The following is a 6,218-nucleotide window of genomic DNA, read 5'->3' on the forward strand; positions in this document are numbered from 1 at the left end:
ACCTCCACTTATGTTGTCAGTATTTATTTTTACAGTGAAACCTTAACCAATTGAATTTCCTTTACAAATGTGTTCAAAACTTTAATATTCTGCTTAAGTAAAAAAAACAATTTTGCAATTACGGAGTTTTCATTAAACAAGAAATGCAATTAAAATCACAGTTTGTTTACGCAATATCATTTAAAAAAGGCTACGCAATTATCCTCTTACCAGTTCCTCTCGTCTTCGTCATTTCCGCCAGTGGCAAAGTTGTTGAACATACACTGGGTGTTGCAAGTCAACTAATGTTGATACAGCCTCACCGCCTCACCCTAACGCCAAAACTTTATATTGAAAAACGCCAGTTTACTTTCTTTCTTAATTTCTTTTTATTTTCTTTTTTCCAAATTGAACTGTTTCCATTAAGCAAATTTATTTTTGAAATGTCATCACTCTAACTTGTGTGGATTGGACTGTTTGGGATGATTTGGTACAGGAAGGTGAAACTCCACCCTTATTTCATTTTTTTAAATCATATTTACGGTGTATCACGCAGGAACTGAGCTCATGTTTTCTCTCTTTTATGAACTGCGTCTCAGATTCACATTAGATTAAACTTTAAGCCCACCCTCTATTAATCCATGGAGACACAGCTGATTGCATGAAACAGCTGACAATAGTTTGATAAGAGGGGAGTGGTCTGAATCTGCCTGTCCTTTCTTGGTGTGGGGGAAAAAAAAAAAAAAAAAAAAAAAAAACATTGGCACTTTAGTAGTTCACTGTCGGGACGTCTTGCGGTCCTCTCTCAGCCACTGTGCAGACAGCGCGGCTCGGCGCACATCGTCGCTGCGGTGTCTGTCTCCTTTCCGGAACAGGTAAGACATCCGTCTAACTTGACTGTAGCGTTCCAGTTACAGGCGAACCGTTCGGCAGTTTTAGTGTGACATCCTGGATGTTACCTGCTCTTGGTAAGCGGCTGTACTGCTTCTCTCTGGTGCTTTGGTCCGTTTTGCTGCTTCTGGCTGCTGTTTTAAAAACATCTGATCTGATACGGCAGCAGGGCTGGATAACATCAGCATCCTGAGCGCGTTCCCTCACGGCTGGAGGGGAAAATGGGGTTTTACATTCGGTTGTCCACGTAGTGCTTCACTATATTGCCTTAGTGGACAGTTGTGAAGATGTGCTGGTGGAGCGGACGAAGGCTCACGATGTGAATAATTTCTTAAAGAAAGCATGAATATTCCGCTTCATTTTACCTTTGGGTTGATTTGAAATAGAGTTATAGCTCCAGGTGTTGAAAAGAGAGATTTTATTTTTGCTTTGGTTCTTCTCTCTGGTGTCCAGACCCTGAAACGTGACAGAAAGCTCTCACCTAGTGTTTCTTTTTTCTCTATCTCTGCTGCTTTTTCTGCTATTACACAATAGAACTGGAGGGCAAATTGCCAAGACACTCACCTCCTCCACCCCATTCATCCCACCCAGGCAGGTAATATATATGCCATTAGTAGGTTTCCTTCAAATGAAGTCCCCTCAAACAGAGTTCAGTAATCACACTTCTCTGTCACCGACTCTGCAGAAATGATGATTAATATGACATTTTGTGGCTTAATTTTTTTAAAGCACTGACTTAATAAGTTCGTCAAGCAGTGGAGCCCCAGTGATTACTCTAAGGGGGGGCCAACGAAAGGGGCCCATCTTGTCCTCATCAAATAACATTAGCAGGTGAAGACAGGAGTAACCAACCCCCCACGTCATTTAAAAACACAGAGGACAATGCAACACAGAAACAACACGTCTGAAAATGGTTTAAAAAAAAAAGTATGCATTTATTTTTGATTAAATTGAAAATTAACATTTCCCATCATTTTTATCTAACGCCAGCATGGGATTTTATGCACTTGAAGGAGGGTTACCACTGTTATCTCATGCTTATTAAAGCTGGAGGAGCCCCAGCTGACTCTGGTGCTTTCTCTGGCATCTCACTGGAAGGACATAACGCCATGGAAACATGGTGAACATTTTTTAGCCTTTTTAATCAGAAACCTTGTTGCACCTTGATGCTGATATCTGGTCCACTCCTGGTTAAAACTATCCAACTTTTGACTCAAACCTACAATTCGGGATAAAGCAGTTTTGTGGGTAGAGGTGGGCGAGTCCATTCAAAATATCAGTAATATCAGGACTGAGTTGGTATCGGTTAAAGCTAGCATAGTAAGATCGATACTGTGTCTTCACATTCCCTCCTGACATTTTATTTTTGTATCGCAGTTTCTCAAATATACCTCAGAAAGGATTTAGTTTTGATGTGCTCTCTAGTGATTTTTTTTTTTTGCACATTTTTTTTTATATTAAAAAATGCACACATTTGTTTAGTGCTTATTTTTTTCTGTTTGTCAAGTTATATGTTATTGGAAGTATTTTGTAGACACCTCTAAACTTTGTCTCAATTCTGTCCTTGGTTTTAACAAATTAATTCAAAGGAACAAACACAAAAATGCCTAAAAGTCAAACTTCATTCCTATTAAGTATCGATGTTACAGGCTTTGGATTTACTTGGTATCGGATCAATACCAAAACATGCAGTGTTGCACATTTCTGTTTGTGGGTAACAAACAGTCCAGGTGGGTTTCAGTACCAGGTTTTAAGTGTATTCTGAGGAAAAGCTGCAGCTTTGAGGAGAACATCACATTTTCAAGTGTACTGAATTCAGCTGATGTACGTGTTCGTGCGCACCTCAACACATTCTCTTGTTATTTTTGAGTCATCACCTTGTGCTGCCAGGGTTCTCTGGGTTTTTGCTCACTAGTGGCAGTATGAGCAGGAAGGTAACTTCTGGCTGAGGGCTAATCTTCACAGGGGTGATGGAGATAACAGTGATGTATGGAGAGGTCGGGGTGGTTTAACACCCAGAGCCGACTGTTGTCTGCCAGGGTCAGGCTGTGTGATACTGGAGTGCTGTGTGAGCCAGCTCCTCGCATGTCTGGGATTTGGCAGTTCTTCCAGCTTCAGGGGGATGATGGTGGGCTAGTCTCTGTGTTTTTTTGGGGTGCAGAATCCTTGATGAATGCCACTTTGCTGCTCAGGCATCTGTCTGTCACTCCAAATAAAAAATATTCTCTTGGCTACAAGCCAGACTAGAAGTTTGTGCGTGCTGTGACATGCTTTTGTTGCTTTTTACTGATGACTTTCTTTGTGATTAACCGATAACCAGGCCTGTCACCAAAACAAATTTTGCTGAACAATAAATTGTCCCAGAAGTTATTGTGATGAATGCTAATATTGTTGTTTTGAGACCATTTTTTGGATAATATAATGCAGAAACATATCATCAGGGATCAATAAACCTTAAATTCTAATAAGCATTTAACACTGCAACTGGAAGACATGTTGAATATCTAAAATAAATAAGCCAAGCAACAGAAACGACAAATGAAATGAATGATGAAGTCTCTGTAAACAACAGTGTCTTTCAAAAAAGTTCCAGTTGAGACCAAAGAACCAGATTGAAGATTTTAATCATCCAGTTTAGATGAAAAGAGAAAACGGTAAATCATGGAAATGGAAATTGAGTTTGTTTTAATTTGTCATGCAATTAATTGATTGTTTATTGCGACAGGCCTACTCATAGCGTATTAAAATAAAAGTGTCACACTGGGAACAAATTATTATATTCAAAACTGTATCCTTAAATTTATGTACCTTTTTTAAAATAACAAATATCACATTAAATGGTTATTATTTCAATATTTTTTTTATACAGGATGGGATTAGGAAGAAAAGGTTAAGCTTCAACATATTAGGAAGTTCCTAAAGAAATCAGACTTTTTATATAGGTCATGGAATATAATATATAAACAAGAATCTATATTAATCAAAGTAAAGAACAGAAATTGTTTTATTGTTTGTTCCAATTCAAACTTTTTGATCTTTCAATTGGAAAAAAGCAGCACATTTTATTTATTTATTTTGGACAAATCTCTGTGAGCTTTAATCTGAAATGTCAATCTACTTTCTATCAATAATTTATATTGGTCAGTAATCTGGAATCAATTTTTAAACTTGTTCCATGTAACATTGAGGCTTTTATTTTAAATTGTCTTTGAGCTTTATTTTGAAAAACTACACAATCACTTTTTTAATAAGAAGCTTGCTTCAACTACTAAAGAGAAATCTAATCTGCAACACAGACTTTTATCTTGAAAAATGACTAAGCTTTATTTTGAAAGTCCAAATTAAGCTCTTTTGGAAAGGACTATTTGCAATTTGAATCTTACTCTGATAATAGTCTTTTAAGAGTATCATTACCTTTAATTTGAAAGTCTAAATTAGTCCTCTTGCTGATGTTGCTTCAATAGGAACTTAACTTATTCTGTTATCGTCTCTATGAAATGGTGTAGTTTGTGTTCCTCAATGCAATTCACTGAGGCACTAAGTTCTTTCATTGCTTTGACTGCAACAATAAAAACAAATATATTAGTTGGGAAAAGATATTTATCTCGTGCTAAATTGTTCCATGCTACACCTGCACTACACCCTGCATTATCAGGATTGCAAATTACTCTTGTAAAGAATTGCTTTAGTCCAGCAAGATGCTCCATATCAGAAATCTATAGTTTTCGACCAGTTTTGCCGACTAAATGCTTTGCATGAAAAGGACACTGAAATGGAGTTCATGGTTTATAGATGAGTTCATTTTTGAGTTTACACATTTTTAGCCTGGACACACACATACACATGCAGACGCAGACACACACGCACACACACCATTTACTACATTGAAAATCGTGCTTTTGGTATAATATAGTTTAACAGATCAAGTGTTTTGCTCAAAGAAAAGAAACTTATTATGACTACAATCCATCACCTTCTCTGTAGTTGTTTCCATAGTCTACCAGACGATTACAAAATTGTCTTGTAGTCTAGGTTGTTGGAGGAACGTAAAAAAATAAATAAATATGCGGGGTTTTTTTAAGAAACTGTTTTCTTTCCTTTTAAGAATGTTTATTTATGAAAGAGTCTTCACAAACTAATACCAACATTTAAAAAAGAATGTAAACAGGCAGCTAAACTACATCAGTTAAATCAATCAAGTTTATCTGTATAGTACATTTCAGCAGCAAGGCATGTCAAAGTGCTTTACGTCATAAAAACAAAAGTATAAAGTCATGGAACACACAGTCAACAATTGAAGCATTACATTCTGTAGTGCCATCGTTGCACATCAGAATGCTGATGTTTCATTCATAATGTTTCAATAGCAATTCAGTATACCCAAATTATTGGTTTGTTTTCATAGTACCTAGCTAGCCCAAAGGCTAGCTTGATACTATGAAAACATATCTCTTTAAATAGGACTATAATACCAATAATTTGGTTTGTTTTCATAGTCCTATCTGTAGCACATATTAAGCTATCTGTGCTACAGATAGCATCTTACTTGTGAATCTTTTGAAGTTGGAGTAGTGTTTTCTTTTTTTTCTTTCTTTCTTTCTCTGTAATCACTCCCTGTCCTGCGGTCTTGTTGACAACTTCAGCGAATAAAGTGACAAGTCACATATAAAGGATAAAAAAATTGCACCCTTTAATTCAAATGAAACAACTGAAGTGCAAAAATTGAATATTTAATTTAATTGTATCTTCATGTTTGCCTTTTTTAAGAGTTTATAGTTTGTGTTTAGGTATTGTAAATCTCTTGTAACACATAATTACTTGCTTTCAAATTTTCTGTCAGCTTTAAACATGTTTTCAACTCAAACTGTGCAGGCTGCTGAATGACTGCCCTACGACCCTTAGCACCAGGGCTGCAAGGTTTCTGGGGTAAACCCTGATTGAATATTGAATGTTCCATCAGATGTATTATCTATTAATATTGATCAAGTCTATTGCATTATATGTCATCGATTTATTGTCCAGACTTACTTGATTAGAGTTTTTCTTTCTTTCTTTTTTATTTATTTTTTATTTTTATTTATTTTTATTTTTTTTTCTTGGCCGACAATTTTGTAACGCGTGACTAAAAGTTTGGATACCCTAATCCAGTGGTTCCCAGACTTTTTCTTCTGCGCCCCCCCCAGTGGTTTCCAAATATTTTCTGCGCCCCCCCTATGGATTACAAATGGCTGTCTGGTTGAAACGACGCGTGTGACGGGGGGGAGATCCTATTTTTTTGGGGGCAAAATGAATGTACGTAGCTGAAAATAGACACCAACATCGGTAGCCTACAAGGTACTTGTTAAGCT

At 36.7% G+C, this 6,218-nt stretch overlaps 1 protein-coding gene across 1 annotated transcript in view; it reads left to right on the plus strand.

Annotated features, from left to right (window-relative positions):
• The first annotated feature begins 670 nt into the window (after nucleotides 1-670).
• cntn6 (contactin 6) overlaps nucleotides 671-6,218 on the plus strand; it is a 168,812-nt gene continuing 163,264 nt past the window's right edge. Inside the window, exon 1 of the mRNA XM_016675751.1 lies at nucleotides 671-854. The gene's annotated coding sequence lies outside the window, so the exon portion shown is untranslated. The remainder of the gene's footprint in view (nucleotides 855-6,218) is intronic.

This window comes from Poecilia formosa, unplaced genomic scaffold (assembly GCF_000485575.1).
Source record: "Poecilia formosa unplaced genomic scaffold, Poecilia_formosa-5.1.2 Scaffold121, whole genome shotgun sequence".
Classification (NCBI taxonomy): domain Eukaryota; kingdom Metazoa; phylum Chordata; class Actinopteri; order Cyprinodontiformes; family Poeciliidae; genus Poecilia; species Poecilia formosa.